The 21,915-nt window shown below is 36.1% G+C and overlaps 1 protein-coding gene across 1 annotated transcript in view; it reads right to left on the bottom strand.

Annotated features, from left to right (window-relative positions):
* Nucleotides 1-21,915, bottom strand: part of tei (irregular chiasm C-roughest protein teiresias) — a 597,514-nt gene that overhangs the window by 80,165 nt on the left and 495,434 nt on the right. The gene's annotated exons all lie outside the window — the stretch shown is intronic.

Here is a 21,915-nt window from a genome sequence, read left to right as displayed (position 1 = left end):
CATGAAAACTTCTCTTGGAAAGATTAATGCGAGATGATATAAGCAAAAAAGGAAAATATTCTTTCCCATGCATTTTGTGCGAACATAAGGAACCCTGAATGCATAGAAACGATTGGGAGGTTTGGTGGCTGGTTGAATGAGGATCGATAAAGACTTAATCGAGAACATAATCTCAAATCCAATGCAAACAAAAAAAATGTAGTTTCAAATTATATAAATCATTTATTCAATGTTACGTTAAACAATAATGCTCTGCCAAATGCTTGGAAGGAGGCATATGTTACGCCAATTTTCAAAGGAGGAGATAAGGCACTAGTTGATAATTATAGACCGGTAAGCTTGACATCAGTTGTATGCAAGCTATTAGAAAAGATAATGGCTGATTATCTCTGGGACCTGTGGGAAAGTGAGAATTGGTTGTATAGTCGCCAATACGGTTTTAGAAAAGGGCACTCTTGTGAAACTCAGCTATTAGGGTTCTGCCAAGAAATGTTCGACTCTATGGATGCGGGAATAGAGGTGGATGCTATAATAGTCGACCTGTCAAAAGCCTTTGACAAAGTTGACCACGATCGCTTAATGCTTAAGATGGGCCAATTGCCACTACACACAGATGGAAGAGTAATCTCTTGGGTCAGAAATTTCATGGAAGGTCGAACACAAAGGGTAAAATTAGGAGAAGTGTATTCTGAAAAAGCAAGGGTAACATCGGGAGTCCCACAAGGAAGCGTACTTGGCCCACTATTGTTTTTAATATATATAAATGATCTCCCAAAAAATATTAATTCTCAGTTAAGACTTTTTGCAGACGACTGTATTATCTACAGGAAAGTCGAAAATGACAGAGACCGTGACAAACTTCAGAGGGACATTAATAAAATGGCAGATTGGGTGACAAAAAATGGGATGGATATTAATGTTAACAAATGCAAATCCATCACTTTTAGCAATAAGGTAAATGGAAACCATAGGGATTATAAATTCTCAGAAAATGTCATTCCTAGAAGTGATACTGTCAAATACTTAGGTGTATATTTAACTAAGGACTTGGGGTGGGGGCTAAATGTGGAGTACATCTATAAGAAAGCTTTCAAAACTCTTCATTGGGTAATGAGAAACCTCAAAGGGAGCGTTAGAGCAACCAAGGAGAAGGCTTATCAGACCCTAGTAAGACCAATTTTAGAGTACGCTTCTCTTGTATGGGACCCTCATGAAGAAGGTCATATTAAAAAACTGGAAAAGGTGCAAAGAAAGGCTGCCCGATATGTACTGGGGAAGCATAGGAGGATGGAGAGTGTGTCTGACATGCTAGAAACGCTGGGCTGGGAACCTCTAGAATCTAGAAGAAAAGTAAGCAGACTTTGTGGAATGTTCCGAATTTTGAAGGGGGAGAAAGCTTGGGCAGATCTTAGGAAAGAGGCGGGGAACCCAAATTTTATAGGCAGAAATGATCACAAATTTAAAATAAAATGCCGGGCACAGAGGACAAATAAAAAAAAATTTTCTTTTCTAAATAGAACAATTGTTGAGTGGAACACCTTACCTGCAAAAATATTCGAGCCCTTTCCTAACAGAGTGTATACTTTTAAGAATAGATGTAAGGTATATATGTAAAAATTTGATTTATGTGTGGTGTATGGTATTATATGTTATAGCTTAATTTTTTTTATGTATCTTTTTTTTTTCTTGCTGGTTAATGGTTGTAAATGGGATGAGGATTCACTTGTTTTGTTAAAGAGATCTGTGTTTGTCTGGTTTTATGTATTATATTTTGCAATTGTTTGGGACTTGTGTGCCACCTGACAGTATCTATTAGCACATGTGTATTTATAATAATAATAATAAAAACAACGATCCATTTACCCCTGAAAATACGTAATGAAATGAATATGGAGTGAAACGACTGTTTCGAAATCAACTAACTAACTGAAAATCCTTTCAATTATAATAATGCATAACATTTTAACGGACACGGAACACAGACCAGTAATATCAAGCGTTAAGAAACGAAGATATATTTCCATAGATTTACGTCACATTATTACAGACACTGAGCTGGTAAAGGGTTTGGTAAATAATTCAACTAAACACCATGTACATGTACGATAAAAATAATGCTGATTCGTCAAAGTGGAATTCAAACTTTAGTCTCTCGGATTGTTTATTGTTTATTATTATTTTTTTAATAAAAAACCCCGAGTTTTGAGATTAATGGTTAACGTCAACATAAATTATCTATACCTACGACCATTGATGTCATAAAGATTACAATCCGGGGCTGAATATTAATCTGTGGCTTAGGATTACTTGAATTAATTAATATTTTTGGAAAGCGATTCCATTCCACTCATCAAAATAAAAAGGTTTTGTCATAATTAATTTGGCACGGTCATCAACCATTTGATTAATTTCTTATTTGAAACAGGCGCTAAAAATAGAAACATTCACAATATTTCAGGTATTAGATCTCTGATTGATATTTTACTCTTCGTTAAGCAGACTTTCTGATTAATTCTGTAAAATATTTACAAACGAACGCGATTAATGCTTTCAAGGGAACATTCTGAGACAGGCATTAAGTACTGAATTTCTTCATCCATTCATAAAAAATGTCCGTGCAAATTTAAATTTTAAATTTAAAATTGACACAATTCCTTCGTTTCATTTTCTAACAATGCTATTTAATTTTTAATATTTAGCATAATTATGCCAAAGAACGGTTTAAAATACCTATTTCCATTTTCTGATGTTATGAGAAACTAATGTTTATTTCGAGTGATGCAGAACTTTGTGAAAGTTCTCCACTATTAACGCACTGTTACACTTTCCCCCTTCTGTATCCTCCTTTCAATCTGACTTAATATATGCATGGACAAGTCTGAGAGCAGTTGGGTCTGCTTAACGGCTCATTACGGCTTTAAACAAAGATTGAGATGTGTTCACTTTAGACAAAAGACATTCTCATTGATTTATTTGTCAAAGCATTACTTTGTACTCTTTAAAGCATTGGAATAACTAATTTCGTATTATGAAAATTCGATTACAGGAATGTGGAAACAAAATGATCTAGATCACCAAATAATTCCTCGTGTCACACAGGTATCCAGTGTTTTTCAGATAATGTTAATGTTCTTCTAATGCGCATTTTATAAGGTATTCCCTAAATTGAAGTAAATTTATCATCCTTCTAATGAATATGGTCATTTAAAGGTAATGCGTTAAGTGATAATGTGTTAATTCGTCTTTCATGATACGCCTTATCTACTAGAGTACTCGCTCCAATCCCTCCGACATGACTTCCTATTCCCTTCCTAGTGAATCGTACCCTTTCTGGCTGCTTATTAATTTATGAACACAGACAAGATTTGTAGGAAATATGTGCTATTAGATCCGATTACAATTATCTTTATTGCTAGGCAAATAATTTCGAATATTCACCAAGGAATTTACAAAATTCTCTTTTTTAAATATTAAAATTTTTGTTCCAATTATTTCCGACCTTTACCAACTTTAATTAATAGCATATGATATATAAAATGAGACCAACTGGAAAGATGGAACAACTGAACGGTCTGCATTGTTCTCATAGTAATTGTAAGAGCATGTTAATATTACAAGGCTCTGTTCAAAAGAGGCTTTAATTTTAAACATAACTAGCATTTCTACAGCAAACAATTACGCTTTTTTGATGGAAATTAGCCACTAAATCACTAACAATGTATCCTTCATAAAAATATTATGATTTTTCTTTAGAAAAAAATAGAACCTGAAGAATCCATACATTTAATTCCGGATCCTGAATATATTTCTTTCTTTTGAAAATTTTTCAACTTATTTTACACACAATTCGAATGCGATTTAGTTTCGGATTTTCAAGACTGATAAGAATTTTTTCAAAGATAATTAAATTCAAACTATCTCATTCTCAACACTGAATGATAATAATATATCATGAAAAAAAGTGAAGTTAATTAGTGGATTAAATTCACGAGATTTATTTGTTAATTAGCTCAACGCAAACCTACTTACTACTATGCCAAGAATTAGTGCCATTTCTTGGATCAAATCGGTAGTTTTGAAATGTATCTGTTTTCGTGAAACTATTCGAAATTGCAAAAATTGACTCACTTCCTTAACCTATTCGTAAGTTATGGTCATACACAAAGAAAAACTTTTTTTTCCTGAGTGAATTTATTCCTCGAATTGAGAAAGAATTGCCTTTTTAGCTTCGTTTGCATGCATAAGGCTTAGTTTTTTACCTTAATGTATGGCGTGGAAGGAATTTATGTGCATATCGGTGCGGCATCCCATTTCAGTTAACCGTGAATGATATTGCCTTCCCTTCAGAAGGGAGACGAAATGTCTTTTCCATCCGATGTCGCGACCCTACTTTCGACTGTCCTTTCTCAATCCCGGATCCTTCCATTCCCCTTGTTTCAGACTTCCTTCTTCTTATCCCATATTCCAGTAGACTCCTATCACTCCGCGTTACTGCGCGGAGAAAGAATTTGAACGATGACGGCTGATGGGATTTGAAACCGACACTCCTGTCTTCCCTCCGTCCCCTTCTCCGCTCTGATTCTTATAAACCTTTTCCTTTCCCCCCGAGTGCAAGATACGTATTCTCTCTTTCCCCTAGACATACTTTTAACGTCCTCTTCAGTTAAAATGTCTAGAGTCTTCCCCCAAAACACAACGGTTTATTACATTGCGTTTTGCCCTTCATGCATTAGAATTGTGAATCTTAAATTTAATGGGAAACGTGAATTGCTGTGAAACGATTTTAAAGTATCGCATGTGAGGAAGAGGTCATTAATAGGAATTAATGGATCAACCACGAGCTCTTGAGTCAGGTAATCTGGAGAGGATCGAATGAAATAAATTGAAACTTTGCATAGCATTATCTTCTCAAACTTACGCGAACTGGCATAAATTCATTCCATCTACGTATCAAAACCAGAAAAGCAACTTCTTTCATGCTTGCATATTAAAGATTCATCCACTATTAAGGGTACATCCTATCAATCAATACACGAAAACTTCAAGTATGAAAATTTATTTTATATCTGAATAATATTAATAATATCGACCTGCTAAGGTCCTTTATAAAATTACTGATGCATTGGAATCCACTTTTTATCTGATTTTTATTACTTCAGGAATACTAATTATACTTATTTCGACGTAATGATCAAATTTAATGTTGAAATGGCTAAAATTTCTCATATTTTCGTGAAAGAAAAAAGACTCATGAACATGCCTTCTGAATCGAAAATTAGCACAGTAGAGGTTTATAATTGTCAAGATCAGTGAAGAAGTCAAAATTCTCCGCGGCAATGAATTACCCGGTTTTAAATCCGTGCACTTCACTAGTGCCGTGTTCAATCCATTTATGCCGAGACTCTTTGATTGATAAAATCTCTGGAACTGCATGGAATCATTTCCACCTGATTTAATTAATAATGTCGAAAATTAATTAATTTGAAAATTAAGTTTTTCTGCTGACACTAGGCACATGTTTTACTTTCCAAAATAATGAGTAGACGAGGCAATCGAATGAGGAAAACTTCCTATTACGAGACCTTCTATCTTCTCGTACCATAAGCGCTCTACGTTGAAAACAACTATTGCATCACTTCCGCTAATACATCATTAATGACCGTGTATATTTCATCATATTATTTATGAATTAGTCGGTGGCGTTGTTCGACTTCTTCGAAAAAGTGGGACGTTATATCTCAATACTTTTCCTTTCTTCCATTTAATAATATGGAAAAGCGTTAGTTTTGTTGTCGATTACATACGAATATCTCTTCAACAGAAATAAATAGAATAAATACCTCTAATGAAGTACTAAAATCTCCTTCTACAAAGGTAGATGTTGTCAAATCTAAATTCCTGCCGTAAATAATTTTTCTATAATCATGTTTTGTTAAAATCAGTACAAACAATATTTTCTTGAGTTCAACGTTAATAGCTGAATCCTTTTCACAACTGTGCGTTCGATTTAGGGAAAGAATTGTAAACCTGTCTCCTATAAGATATAAATAAATGCCGTGGCGCATCCTGGAATTATTACTCTGGGGATTTTAAATATTTATATGCGTTTCCCAAAGCGAACCGTTTCCCTTTCCTGACAAAAATCGTCGAAATGCTTTATTCCCATACATGAGGAAGGCAAAAGACCCCAAGACAAACGTAAATAGCATTGATAGTTTTATTACCAGTAAATTATAAATCAGGACTATGTTTTAGCACGATGCCACGCGATAAATATACGAATTTTGGAATACCCTACGACAGGGTGGAGAATAAATTTATACCATTATCTTTATTTAAAAAAAGGGAATTGTAATTTAAGTAAAAGAATAAAGACAAAAATTTATCAGCAATATGATTAAATCTAAAAATGTAAATCTTTTAATTATACTTGTAAAAAGGCATTTAAGTCTCTCTCTCTCTCTCTCTCTCTATATATATATATATATATATATATATATATATATATATATATATATATATATATATATATATATATAATTATATTTTTTCCGATGAAGACGGAGTTGAATTCCGTCGAAATGATCAAGAAATAACGTGTGAGTGATGTTCTTATGTGTTCTTATATTGTTTGTTGCTGTCAAAGTTTGTTTATATATATATATATATATATATATATATATATATATTGCTAAAGGTGAGGGCTAAAGTGGAACCGAGATAAAGTATAACCGAGAAGAAAAAGCCAAAAAGAGTCCTGTTGCAAATAAAAATATCATAATGGGAGAGGAGACATATGTCAGTTTCGCAATTCTTTTTCGAAGTGAATTCCATACAATCACTTCAAATATCCCGTCATGGCTCCTTCCGCCGACTCATTAGTCATCATTCTGGATCATTTGTGTTTATGATGTCCAATTAGTATGTCTACATTAAAAATCAATTTATCCTCCTTTCCACCTTTGTCCTTTCGCTAACCACTATCCTTACTGCCTACAAACTTGCCTCTTGCTTGTATTTTATTCCGAGTTATTTCTTTCTTTATTTGTCCTCTCTTCTCATCATTCTCCATATTAATATTTTTCGTTATCTTCTTCTCCGGTGAATAGCCCTTCTCCCAGTCCCTCCTTTACCCCTAACCATTCCATTCTCCGCGTAATCTCACCCTTCGTGGCCTTCCTCCTTCCGCTCGGCGGGTCCATTCCTTTTGTTCCACCCTCAAAAGAGTCGTCTACACACTCGCCCCTTGCTCCACCAACCCGTCTTCCTCTCCACCCACAAGACCACCGCAGTTCTCTTCGCCTCTCCGTCGTCGCGAACTCCCAGCCGTCGCACGTCTCACACCCTCCCTCTCTATCTCCTCAAGCCGTTCATCATGACACTTCTCCTTTCTTTCAATTTATCATACCCAGCAGGCCTCTTTGGGCGCATTCATGCTACCACCCATTCTCATGCCCATCTCCGTCGCATCTCCTCCCACTTTAATTTCTGGTCCCTTTCCCTATGTATATCTATCTAACTTTTCCTCTCTGTCTCTCCTTCGACTCACTTTCTGCCCTCCTACTCCCCCTTCCGCTCGATTCATACTCTTTTGAGAGGATATACTATATGTCGACGGTTTGAATCGGAGGGTCTTACCGTCCCCGCAGCATTATGGGGTGCTAGCGCTCGTACCTAGGCATCAGGGAGGCTTAACGAAAGAAAAGGCATCGGGAAGGAAGGAGGTGAAGACATAAGGAGACGGTTAAGGTGAATGCACAGGGGAAAGAGACAAATTTTATTCTAAAGGGAGAACTGTTCCGCGCACGGCCGACTTCAATTGCACATGTAACTTCAACACGAAACGTTTCATTCATTTTATTCTTTTGTACTTGATTTTTATGTAGTCATTGACAAAATCAGATTTTCATGTAGTTTATAAATTTTAATCTGTCGGCATTAGATGTACCTTTAGACATGTTTGACTCACTATGGAAAACGATGAATGGCGTACGTGATCAATGAAATCGTGAAATTAAATAATGGTCGCCAAGAAACTCAGTAAGAGGAAACTCAGAAAGTTGGTGACGTGAGCTCGCAGATATTTACATAGCAATTCTAAGGAGAAATAATGAACAGGACGTATAAGAATGAGGATAAGTTTGAAACAGTTTTAACGATGGAATAGGAATCATCCAAAAATCGTCGCAGAAAAAATTAAAAGGCAAATGATTAGAGATATTGTTGAGGGTAAAGAACGTGTGTCGCAATAAGAGAAATAGAAGATATAGAGAAATATAAAAGATCATTACATATATAGTTATTTATTATGTAGTTGAATATATTTACTGTAGCAATGGATGGGAGAATCTTCATATTAGTAGTGGACAAAGTTGATAGAGGTAAGTATGTGGGCAGGGGCACAACCACGATTTTATTTATCAAGAGAACACTGCAAAAAAAGGTTTCTGAATTTCCCACTCTCATGGCCTCTTCCTTGTACAACTTAAATGCGTTTTGTTTTCTGGGAATCATCAGAAGTGCCAAAATCGTGTGTAAAATGATCATTTTTCTCTTTCAGAAAAATTTTGCTCCTTATGGACCACCCGACTCACACCACCTACCTGCCCAATGTCCCTAGTTGAATACCTGGATCCAGGAGTAGACTGTGGATATTTTTTAAAGACATATGTGTAAAACAGACCGCTAAAATGTAGATAAAAGTTGTCGAATATGGGTGAGTAGCTTTGGAGACTGAAAAGCGCTTGCTCCTGCCTTTTATGCTCGCTGAGAAAATGTAATAAGGGCATAGGAAGGACTGGTAGTCGGAATAAATGTAGGTGAGGAGCGGATCTATTATTACGAGATTTATGGGTAATACTTAAACTTATCCAAGGAGTTTTCGTGATTGGTGATTGTACTTCAGCTTTAATGCGAAAGTTATAAGATTGAGACAAATCAAAAACAAGCTAATATAATAAGAGTACGTATTTGTAAAAGTTTCTTCCAAGCATTGGGACGAAACTGAAAACGAGCTTGGGAATGATGAAGGAAATGTCATTTTGAAAAGAAGCTTTTACAAAACGAAGAGGATATTTATTAGTAATTACTTAAAATAAAATATTAGTAATTGATGAAGGGTTGGCTGTTAGAGTAATTGCAAAGAGTTGATGGACCCACTGATGTGGACTGAAGGAATGGCGAAGACAGAGACTGAAAGTAAACAGGGGGAATGATGTCAGACGAGATAATATTTAGCGTGGACTGAAAGAAGGGAAGAGGAAATAAGTAGCTAAAGAAATAAATAGCGCTGGCTATGCTTTTAAGTGAATTAAAATAAGCCTATTAAGGGCTTACAATAATTCCACGGACCACACAATGTAAAAATCTTGGAAGATCTAAAATATTAGGGATAATATTTGCATACTAACTATTTATTAGACCCACAATACTGTTATACAACGACTTGTATAGGTGCAAGGTACTTGTATAGAGGCACTCGTATATTTTTATAGGACCAATTATGTGTACGTTGTTATATTACCAGTTCTTATAAATGACGTTTGCAGTTGAAACACGTTTGAAGTTCATCATTGGTCGTTCAATCCTAAGATTTGTTGACTGCATCCCTCCATCCTACCCTATCTGACGCTGATTAGTATTTTTTGCAATGTAATTTCTTCTTTATTTGTCCCATGTATTTATCCCTTGTCCTTCCTCTTGGGACTTTTCCGTCTATTTTTTATTTTACGAGCATTATATTCTTTACAAACCCGTTGCGCCTCAGGGTGTGGCCAATCAATCTGGCTCTTCTTTTCTCTATGGCGTTCCATAAGGTCCGTTCTTCGTCTATTCTTCTGTATACTTCTTCATTTCTTATTTTATCCATCCATTTGATCTTAAGCATCTTCCTCCAGCCCCAGGTTTCGAAGGCCTCTAGTCTTTTCTGGTCTTCTTTTCCTATGGCCCATGCTTCTGATCCATAGAGTGCCACGCCCCATACGAATTTTTTCCTCCTCTTTAGTTCTATCTTCTTAGCACACAGCCGTTTTCTCTCCATTTTAAATGCTCTCTTAGCTTAAATCTCTCATTTGCACTGTGGCTACTTGCTTCTTGTATTGCTGATAGATTATTCTTCTGTCAATGTAATCTATTACGAGTTTTTCCAGCATTCCAAACATCTTGTCCCATTCCACATTGTCAAAGGCTTTCTCCAAGTCCACGAATAGCACATACAGCTGCTTATTCACATGCATAATTATCTTTATCATGATTCTCAGACAGAGTATGACTTATCTGGCTCCTCTGTTCTTCCTTAAGCCAAATTGGTTTTCCGATAGGTTATCTTCAATTTTCCTTTTCATCCTCCGACTTATTATTCGTGTAAATATTTTTGATGAATGTGACACAAGACTCAAGGTTCGGTGTTCCTCACATTTCTCTGTCCTCATCTTCTTTGGTATCGCGATCATCACACTCCTTTGAAAGCTTTCATGAAGTCTCCCGTCTGTGTAGCAATCTTTGATTATTCCATACAGATTGTCCTGGGCTTTGTTTCCGAGTACCTTGATGATGCCTCCGTCGATTTTGTCTTCTCCATAGGCTTCGTTTTCTTAAGGTCTTTTACTGCTCTATCGAATTCGCTCCTCAGTATGTATGTCCCAGGGTTTTCGTCTTCTTAATTTTCTTGCTGCGAAGTTGGCTCTCCATGATTGCTAGGTTGTGATCGCTATGAACGTCTGCACCCGGGTAGTTCTTGCACTGCTTAACCTGCTTCTTGTATCTCCTTCTTTCTTTTATGTAGTCTATTTGGTGCCTTGTGATATCCCCTGGCATCTTCTGTGTGTACCTCCTTCGTCAATGTTACTCGAAGAGGGTGTTACCTAATACCATATTCTTCTTATTGGAGAACAAAAGTAGTCTTTCTCCTTCGGCGATCCACTTTCCCAGCCCAAAATTTCCGACGCTTCCTCCTTTTTTTCCTTCTCCTACGACTGCGTTCCAGTTTCCCATTATGATGAGATTTTATTTCTCCTTTACCTGCCCAAGGACTTCTTCGTTTGAAATTATTATTAGTTATATTAGTTTAACGTTATGTGTAGTTTATCGATCAATAAAATGTTAGAACTTGTGCCAGTAAGGGCTCCGTGAAAAATGATGGAAAAACTACTTTTTCACAATGAGGCTGGTTACATTAACAATTAGAACAACATCAAACACTAGTACCCAGGATTGTGCTTTCAAGTGAGACTAGCGAGAATAGCATTTGGTCGGCCTAACCTTGCTCGTAGGAAAATAAAGAGGGCGCGAATTTATGTAGGTAATTTGTTTGGATTCTAAATGGCCTGGGAACTACATCAAAATCAAATTTGTGCATAATGTAGTCTCGAGCGAATCTGAATTCACTCTGGACTGAAATTAAACCTTTATATTTGCCCTAAGTTCTCTCCCGAATGACTTTTTGTGAACAATTTTGACTAAAGTTGGTTTCCTGTGGTACATTTATTATACCAGAGGTAAAATACTGGTAACTTAGTACTTTAAACTAATTCCTTTTGGAATGGGAAGGCATGTGTGAAGCAAAAAAAAATCAAAATCAGGTTCTGCCTATTAAGACATGTAATAGGGAAAGACTTTGAGGATGATGCAAGATTAATGAAAATTACTCTCTAATTTTGGAGTCTGAAGTACAAAGTCGATGTAGCAGATGAATACTAATGGTGTTAATAGTGTAAACCTCATGGTCAGCTCATTAGGAGAAGTATTACTGCCCGACCTGAATAAAAGGAATCTCAGTTGCCTCAAACATACAGGATGATTGATAAGTAATATGCTTTCAAATCAAAGAAGCGGAAATTTTACACTTTGTGTCGGAAAATTACTCATTTAGGACAATTAAATAACGTCGGTCAAAAGGTAATTGACAAATGACGTAATTGTTAGAAAAATGTACGTGGAAATCATTCAAAAAGTCCACGCCCTGATTCTCGCTGATCGACGAACGAAAGTGCGCGAAGTAGCTGAGGCCGTGGGTGTGTCGACCGGATCGGCAATTAATATTTTACATGATAAGTTGGCGATGAAAAAATTGTCGGCCCGATGGTGCTGCCACACCCCCCGTATTCACCCGATCTGGCTCCCTGCGACTTTTTCTTATTCCCTAAGATGAAGAAATGGCTCGCAGGAAAAAAAATTAGCTCAAACGAGGAAGTTATCGCCGAGACAGACGCGTATTTTGGAGAGTTCGACAAATCCTATTTTTTGGAGGGGTTAAAAAAATGGCCGGAGCATTGGGAGTAGTGTATCTTTCTAAAAGAGGACTATGTTGAAACATAAAAAAAATGTTTTTGAAAAAAATGGTTTCTTCATTTCTAACACGGGTACTTATTGAACCGCCCTCGTAGATGTGTTCGCAGGGAAATGATCTCATTGTTAAATAGCTGTTGATTCCATAAATACTGGTATATTTTATCAAAAATATATCTGACACCGAAAAACCTACTTATAACGCGGAAACAAGTATGATAGTTTGGATTTAGTAACAAAGATACAGAAAAAGGTACTTTAAAAACATCTTTCTCTATACTGGCGTAAATAATTTACTATTCCACTTTCAGCATTGACGTTTTAATTTCTATTTACATGGTTTTTGATGCATTTCTATGCAGGTAGATTCAATAAATCTAATGAGCCTAAATCTCAAAGAAATAAAGCATCAATATTTTAACTCTGTATTGAATGTTGCAAAAATGTTGGGATTCTTTTTCCTTACGCAGTGTAAACAACACGCAAAGTATGCCCTGATTTCTATTCCTCTCCCGAGTGAAATTAAAATTAGATCTGCATTTAAATTCACCTCCGAGTGAAACTTTGTTTGACTTCGCATTCGGCCCCACGCCCTCTTTATGCGGATGAATTAATTGCACAAAAAAGTGCATTTTTGTTTCAGCAAACATAGCGTGAATTTTGATCCACAATTTCAAAGAAATTTAAGAAACTAATTATGTGTTCACAAGCTGATACTGTAGGAGGCAACGAGTTTTTCGTATGGTCGAATAATCAAGAAGAAAAATTTAAAATTCCGGACTCCGAATATTGGAATAACATTCAAATGAAATGCAGCAAGGTAAAAATTATAGTGAATTAAGTTAGAGAGTATACACGTGTCGCAATGATAACTATTTAACTATTCATAGGTCTGTACTAATCGTGCCTAGCAAGTCACGGCATTACGCAAGTGTCCTTTGGTTTACTAAGGACTAGTTACTCAATTCCATTCCCCATACAGAGAATATGAATCCCTGTTGTATATCACGTGAGTTATTAGAAGGTTAATAGAACCTTACAAAATACTATTACTACAGAATTGCATAGTTTTATATGCACATGCCATTTTGAAAGAGTAGAAGAAGAGCTTAATTTCATTTCATTAGTACATGACAGTACTATGTCTTTAAAAACAACTTAATCGAATAATTAGGACCATTTTGAATATCTCGATTGAATTTCATTAAGTGATCTTCTATCCGCTCTAAAAAGACATTTAATTTTAAAATAATGCCGTTGCATGAATTTTATATCGAGGGTTCATTACTTATTCAGCATAAAATTTAATTTAATGTCACCTCCGCATGAGTGATGTTAGTGAAATAAATGAGTCTCCACAACTAAAGTTTTGCCTGGGAAATAATATTGTATTCAATGCGAACAATTCTGGGGTTGGTCTTGGAGTTATTATGTCTATCAGTGGGGGGTTAAGGAAACGATTACGGATTCACAAGTTTGACAGTTGTATCTTGACAGTTGAAAAGCATATATAATAGCTCCCATCAAAATAAAAACTTTATGAAATGATTTCATCATATCTAACAGCTTCACCTTGTCCACTATCGGGTAAATTGTGTATCCTTTGTTTCAGAGAAAATCATGGGAATAGGGTAACTGTTAGCATTAAATATATTTCTTAAATCCTTTAATGATATAGCAATAAATATTTTATGAGATAATTTCATGATAATTTAACTTTGGAACCACATTCCACTATGTTTTTTGGGAATAATTGATCAACCAAATCTTTGACAAACGAAATGATATTAATCATTCTAGTCAGGAGCATGGAATCAATGTCAAGAAATGTATAGAATAGCACAAAACCTCGAGATAAATAGGGAATTGTAAAAAAATGATGTACTATTATTTAGCAATTAGCCTTTGGCAGGATATGATGAAAAAATGGTTGCATTTTTTAGTTCATGCACGCCCTTAATATTGAAGCCAATATCCCAGAGAGATATTGAATATTTACCAGAAGAAAATCTGGTTCTGTTTACATGTCATAAAATAGGTATTAAGATTTGAATATCAGAATAATGAAATATAACTAAAATTTTTATGTATGCAAACAAACTTGGGGAAAAAACTCTATGAATTTTTTGAATGTCAGAGTTAATTATCGTTGCTTGATAACTTTGTTCTCCCTTACATCAGGGTCTGATGCCAAGAGGACTGAAAAAGCGGAATATGTAGAATTTTTCAAAATTCAATATTTTTTTGGAAGAATGTCAAACGGCATACAATCGTATGATGTACAGCGCAAATAATATGAAACTTTGTGTGTTTATCATCTGTCCCCGGCGTTCGAAATGTTTACGTACATTTTTCAGGAAGTTAATGGTATGAAGGAACAAATTCTTTACCAGTTATATAATTAAGATGTACTTTGTGTTGAATTATAGCCATTGACAAGTAGAAAAATAGTGTTACCAAGAATTATGATGCGTAGCCTAACTGGAAGTAATGGAGTTTATGATATTGTCGCCACAAGAGAAATTATGACTCAATATGGAATATCACTGCGATTTTAGGGCAAGGATTTAAAACGTTTCTACTAGGCGACTGCCTTGCTTATTGAGATTATTTCTTGTCAGTTGAGAATGTTTCTTCTTATTGCAATATGCGTGATTTAGAAACAGGAATGGGTTGGAATATTAATCTCTTTTCATTTACGGATAGTCGGAACGTTGATATCGAAATATAATCCCCTCTTTGAACTGCGGCGGATGTCTGGTTTTTTTTTAAAAAAAAGGAAAGACTGGACACCCGAGTCCAATATGAGAAAATGAGATAGTGGAAACCTCGTTAGGCGTTCCCGCGATTCTTTCATTTCCCGCGCTAGCTATTCCCATCTTCTCCCCCTCTTACTCTCTTCCCCCCCTCTCCTTCCCCCCGTTCAGTCAACGATGAAATAATCCGCTACAAAAAGCTAAGGCTTGGCTCTCCCCTTATGAGCCAAATGCCCCACCTCCTCCTCTGTTCCTATGCAACTAAGGAGTGTGGGAGGTCAGCGAGGAGGAATGGAATTCGAATGGCTAGATTGCATCTCTTTCGGGCCAGTCGGCAAGACAAAGTTGGTTAGATGGCGATCGGTGGGAGGTGGGGAATGAAGATGAATAGAGGAGATGGTAAAGCAGTCGGTGCTGGGGGGTGGGGAAGGCAGCGGGCTTGCTCTGACGAGAGAGAGAAAAAAAAACTAAAAAAAAGCAATAAACCAGCAATTTCACGTATTACCTGTTAGCACTCGTTTTCAAATCCTCCCTATTATGAAGGTTTGGCAGTGTTGGGGTCTGGCTCTGGGAGTTGGGGCGCCCGCCGCCGTGCCTCAATCCCACCCCATGGCGTGCATTTTTTAAATTCTTATTCTATCTTCCATTGGGGTGTATTTTTATAGGCATTCCATCTCCCTCTAATTTTTTATCCGTTTCTTTTGAATTTTTCCTTTCGTGCGCCAGTATACACTACTCACCATTTCTACTACCACTTCGCGAAACTTTGGCATCAATATGGGTGGGGGATATTTAGGGAGGGACTCTCCTGCTGCTCAAAATAAAAAAAAAGAAACAGCCTTTGCCTCGTCGAGCATACATTCAGAACCCTTCCCTTACCCTTGTGCCTTTTCCATCCCCAACTGTGGCTCACTGGGGATGGATCCCTTCACCCTGCCTCCTGACCGCAACTCCCTTTCCAGGCCCATAGTTTCCTAGACTTCGACCTCCCCTCTCTCTTTCTCTCTCTATCAAGGGAATCCACCTCACCCCTTGATTAAACCTATTGGTCTATCCTTTTCCCCGTCTCTAGCCGCCCGCAGATCCCAGCCCTGTTCCCGCCCCTCTCTGAACTCTTCCCCAGGTAGTTTCTGTTTTCTCCCGGCAACTCTCTTCAGCTCCAGTCCCATCCCTCACTTTATTATCCCTCCTGTCTTCTCTACATGCTAATGTATGATAGAATACTACATCTATGGGAAACATGACAGATAATGTCGTAATTTTGGTTAACTTAGTCTGGATTAGGAATAGGAAAGTGAAAAAATACATAAATTTAAAATTATTCTTCTCTTTTTGAAACTAGTCCCTGACTTTCACTATTGGTGTATTTGTTCTTTTTATATTACAATTCAATTGAAGCTTATACCCATATTACGAAAATGTAGGTTTACTTACGGCTGAACACACACGCTACGTACTCATAACATAGAATTCAATGAACGCGGGATACATCTCGAGTCGTAAACATTATTTCATTGCATTAATTTTAGTTCAAAATTAGCGTTTATGACTGTAATACAGTCATCTGTATTGACATTCTAACTAAAAAATTGCCTAAATTACATTTTACCAATCGGTACAATATTATGCGCAAGGTGTTGCATTTAATTATTTATTCACATTACTGTATCACTGTTTAAACTTTTCGCGTCTGTATTGACTTTTTGTTTTGAAAAGTAACAGTTGTAATAACTATATCGGGGAATATTTAAAAATATACGTTAGAAATAATGAAAAAAGAGGATTTTTTTGAGTAACAAGCAATCGAAAAAGTTAAAATTTAATCTCTAAAAATAATACCCTGTTTATTTTCTCATTATGCCTTCGATTGTGAAGTAGGCGGATTGAACATTCATGAATAATATTACCGTAGGTACAAGGCTTGGAATTGAAAGTTACAATATTATCTACTTGACGTTCGTACTAGAAATTCAATTCCTTTTAGTAACAGCTCAAGGCTTTTAGAATATTTCCAGCCCCAAAGTCAGATTAAACGTAAGCCTTATAAAGGAAAAGCCACAACGGGACAACAAATTGAGACGCAAAACATGTTCCTAAAACCCTTATCATCAGATTTTCCGAAATCATGATTTGTTTTAGTAAGTCTGGCGTCCACGTGATTATTGGAAATGTTGATAAATATTATAAAGATACTGTTGATATGAAAGTGTAGCTGAACGATTTCCAAGGAATCAGCTCAGTTTAACTAAGCTAAACCCTTTTTGCTTTACGTTTCATTAGAATAGGCGGAAGTTGTTCAAATTCAGAGAAATAACCACACCATTCGGTAGAGTTTTCACGCCTCGAAAGTTTCAAGAAGCAAATTAGGTCACTGCATCCTCGCTCTTTGATTATAACATACGTAAAAACTTGAAAACGGAACGCAAGTAGCGCGGAAACTCATGTCTGTCATTTGAACCGAGGAGCGCTTCAATTCCCGATATAGGCTGATTGACCAAAGGAATCCTAACTTTCTGCTTTGTGGACCGAGATTTATTACAGATGGGGTGGTTGTAATGGGAATGCGTTTAAAGTTGGAATATATTTTCACAGACAATACATTCACTCGAATTTTTCACTCGGAAAAAGACGGTCTTTGTTCTTCAATGCCATGTATTATTTTACTCCGCATCTCTTTCATCCCAGGGCTTTGGTTTTCAATGATGGCTCCTTTGTATGAATGCAAGTCTTACTGCCCAAACGTAGATGCTAACTGGTCATTAGTCTCTCTTTTCTCCTTCACCATATTCCTCTACGCCATCATGTGGAAGAATATGGTGATTCTTTCCCCTCCCTTTCTAGATACATTCTTCTTCCCCTTTTCTCTCCGCTCCGCCAGATCTACTCTTATCTTGTGAGAGAACACATGCATATTCGTGCATTGCGATACGAAATCATTTGGGTTTTGCTACCATATTTGGCTTTCGTTGGAGCGTATCTGTTTTTACTTCGTAATTTCTGCCCTCTATTTACATGGCTTCATTTTTGTTACCTCCCTAACCCAAGATTTAACTCAAGTCGTATGTTAGTCTTAGCTGAGTATCTACCGTCAGATATCCTTGTCTATTCCAAAATCATTGTCTTCCGGGGGAAGAAGGAATCATTAATATGAGCAGTTACAAGATGCCGCGCTCAAGGTTTCCCAGGTTTTATGTCTCACAGAGGTTATTAGATAAATTTAGCTAATATTAAATAATATTCAATGTTTAATTAATTTAATAGTATAAAAAAATCATTGATAAACCCATCTTTTACGTTTAAAAAATCAAATGAATTGTTTTCATATGGTGCATTCACAACCTGGAGGAAATAAATAAGTACACTTCTTTGCATTCATTTATAATGGAACGCCAGGTCTTGAAATACGTTGGAATTTCCTAATGTTTGAACACAATGCAGACAGTTGAAATTTAAGTTGAAAACTATAACTTATCACAGCAGAATACAAATTTTCATCATTCAAATATTTTTGCAGTTAACAACTCAAATACATTGCTCATTATAATTGCTCTTACAGATCATAGGATTTTAAATATTGAAGTAATTGTCCTTAAATTTTTGAAAACATAGCAAGGGGTATAAACTTCCCAAGCAGTATATTAGATCTTTTACATTAGAAACCGAATGAAATTGAGGGACGAAAATAAACTAAAATCTTTTTAATGGTAAATAATATATATATATATATATATATATATATATATATATATATATATATATATATATATATATATATATATATATATATATATTTATTATTTTATTATGAAGGGAAATTACGAAAGATAATTTAATTGTTTAATTAGTGAGTGGTTTCTTTAAAATGCATATCTTATGATCGAATACTTATGTCTGAAAGGAACCTTTTTGTTTTTCAGAGCAGTTAAAATAAAAAAATCTCGATTTTTGCTCTCTGTAAGTCTTGTTCGTTGTCTAATGATATAATTGATTCGTGTCTCTTGAATTTTTCTATTTGTCTCTATCTTTAGCTATAATTTCCATCTCCATACGAGAACAAGATTGTACATTTTCCATTATCTCCTTCATATAAGTATTTCTTTCTCGATTTATTCTTCAACTCTACCTATTTATTTCTCCTTCCATTTTGGACTCCAAGAGGTTTCGTGTCGTGGCATGTTCTCTAACCACTGAAATCTTCTTGGCTGTAGTGTTATTATTCTTCTAATTGAATTTTACACATGAAATACACAACGGTTTGTGCCTGAGAGCAGCTACCTATGAGATGAAATCATTGTACTCGTAATTAATATTAAAATTGCTGAGAAATATGTTTTGAAGATTCTTGAGGAATTGCGAAAGAAAACTGCTCCTTACCCAATGATGCCAAAGCATACATTTAAATATAAATCCATTCATAAACACTTTATCTTAATTCTAACAGGATTATTGCTGATTTCGAGAAATTTCGTAAATAGTTGTACAGTTCTTTGATCAAACTTTTTGAAAACGTTAAGGAAAAACCATGCCACTCATATCGAGCAAAGTGGATACGAACAGGTCAATTAGAATGAATAAATACCGCTTTTGAAACTAGGTCGTGGGTTTTCTGAACTGAAAATATTTTATTTCGGGTTGTAAGATTCTTAAGAAAGAAGTTAAGATGGACGTAGTGTGGCGAGTTTTTTTGTACGTTCTAAATTAAATGAAGCAGAGGAATTTCATCAGTTACTCTATAAATGCTCTTTGACGTCGTGGAATAACTTGTTACATTATCATGTGGTATTTCTACTTTCACTTCTTTACGTCTACTTCTTAATTCTACCTCTGCACTCACCACTGATACTGGGGAGGAGTCATAAAAGGTTTTCCAAACAGAATTGTAGGGATGGTGAGTTCAACTAAAATGTCCAGGCAAGCTTCCCTATTTCTATCTCAAAAAAGTTCAAGCTGCGTCTTTGATGCTGGTGGCAAGGAAGAAGCCGTACCAATCTGATCCTTTTCCTATTATATATCAATAAAGCTGCCTCTTCTATCCTTCCTCTTTACCTTAATATCAATCTTTTCGGTACCTCACCCTCAACCTTTGGTCCTACTTACCCTTTTCTATCCACATAGGAGCCTCTGCTTCCGACTCACTCGAACGGTTCTCTTTTTACGTCAATGCGATCTCTCTCTCTCGGCCTCTTTTCCTCGAAAACTGCCCCATAGCCTCTTCTGCCCATTTCTCCCTTCTCGGCTCCATCCACATTCCTTCCCCCAATCTTCTCTCCGCCACCCTCTGTCGGGGTGAATAAGGGTAACAGTCAAGCTATCTCAGAGCTGCTGGGGTCATAACACTCTTCACTCCCCCAACCTCTCTTTCGCACTCGTCTCCCCACACATTCCCACTCTTTTTTTCCCCGCTCCTTTTCTCTCTGCCTTGCTATCCCTGCACATCTACTCCCAGAGGCACTTCACGGTCTTATCTATCTATATAAATATCCCTGTTCTCGCAGTGCCTTACAGACTTTTGCCTCCTTCCTTATTTCGTATCTGCTTCGGCGCGGCGCCTGGAGTTCACAATTTTAACTTGTGACAGCTGTCCGGGAGCCATTATATCCGTGGGAATTTTAAGTTAAACATTCTGTTCCTGCCTAAAGGATAGAAGTAGGCACTAATCAACTTCTAGCATTCTGTAATGATCACGATTTGGCAGGAATGATAAGCTCGGTTTAACGCTTCAAAGATCGCAGAAGAATTTGTAATCTATCATTTTGGAGTCTTCCAAACTTTTAGTTAAAGGGAAAGAATAGGACACAGAGTAAAATTTATAAAAATATTGTGTCAGAAATAAATTACACTGCAATATGTAGAATAGTGTCAAATAGGTGGAGTGTAGATGCTGTTAGCATGTGGCGAGATTGGACTAGTTTCATGGTCAAATCGGTCTACGTACCAAGAGTATATGTTTGCGCAGTGGACAATGCCATGTTTGCTAATTTAATTCCTCATAAATTCATACATTACCGATCTATTTGCCAACGGAAGACGATACTCTGCATTCCGAGCCCAGTAGTCTCTCCTCAACTCATCCATCTAAGACTAGTCAGAATAAGTTGAAATTTGCCTGCCAATTGAGTCTACATAAAATGTACATCTTTGAGGTTATCTGAATACCTTAAAGGCGAAGAAAAATATTTATAATTATATTACACTTTCAAATTGCTTTGCATGAGAAGTTATAGGTACATAGAAAAAAAGAACGAGGGAATACGAGGTAAAACATACAATGAATACATTATCAGACAGTTTCATTCCATTATCTCAATTGACACCGAGATATTATTTGAAGAAATACTTTGTTAGCTTTACTCTAGGCTCACTAAATTAATTGAAATCTCAGAAAAAATTCGAGTGAATAATTAAATACAAGAGGTAAACATGTTTCATCCGAAAATATGCTAAACTAAAAAAGAGCGGATCATAAAAAATAAGCTGGTAACTTAAATGCTATTATTTAATTACATATGCACCTGTAGGTGGACTTTTTCTAGGCATTTAGTGGATCCATATGAAATTTAATTGTTTAAAAACGAGAATTCATCTCTTAACTAAGCATAACATTTTCGATATGTATTTTGTTGTTCTCTTTTAAGCTTCCTCTGCTTTTATCTACGTATATCTACCTCAATGAATTCTTATATAACCCACGTGAACTTTATTTGCTTTAACGTCATTCCTTCTGTTATCTTTTTTTTTAAATCTCTCACAAACTTTTTCATAGCCTATAATCTCTTTTGCCTTAAGTTTTTTCATCTATCCATCTTAGTGTGCTTCCCATCCCAAAGTACTCTTTATTTCCGCCTCCCCCTCCAGAATTTTATCTTTCTTTAGA

The sequence above is a fragment of the Hetaerina americana genome, unplaced genomic scaffold (assembly GCF_022747635.1).
Source record: "Hetaerina americana unplaced genomic scaffold, ioHetAmer1.1.p SCAF_6, whole genome shotgun sequence".
Lineage (NCBI taxonomy): Eukaryota > Metazoa > Arthropoda > Insecta > Odonata > Calopterygidae > Hetaerina > Hetaerina americana.
Note: the sequence above shows the minus strand (reverse complement) of the source record. Positions and strands in the feature narration are given on the sequence as shown.